Raw genomic sequence first — 376 nt, 5'->3', positions numbered from 1 at the left:
GGCGCGCGGGCCTGCGTGTCTGGTGCTGCCTCTGCCCTCCCGGTGCCCGCCCCCCCGCCCACACTCTGTCCTGCAGCGCTGCGCCCCGCCCCGCCAGGCCGGGCTAGTCCTGCCTGGCGTGGCCGGCGGCCGGTGCGTGCCCACCGTGGGGCGGTTGAGGCCTGGCCCCCGCGGGGGCAGGCGCAGGGGCACTGAGGCCGGGTTACTGTAGACGCAGCGTGTGGTTCCCAGCCCCATGTCGCTCGTGGGCACCGTGGTGGCCCCACGGCGGGAGCGGGAGCCGGGCACTAGCCTGGGCCGTGTCCTGTCCCAGGGGCTGGGCTGGCGGCTGCCGGCACGGACGGCCTGACGGGGCACAGGCTCCGCCCGGCCCTGA

The sequence above is a fragment of the Gavialis gangeticus genome, unplaced genomic scaffold (assembly GCF_001723915.1).
Source record: "Gavialis gangeticus isolate Ggan-Ray unplaced genomic scaffold, GavGan_comp1, whole genome shotgun sequence".
Taxonomy (NCBI): Eukaryota; Metazoa; Chordata; order Crocodylia; family Gavialidae; genus Gavialis; species Gavialis gangeticus.
This window is presented reverse-complemented; position numbering follows the sequence as displayed.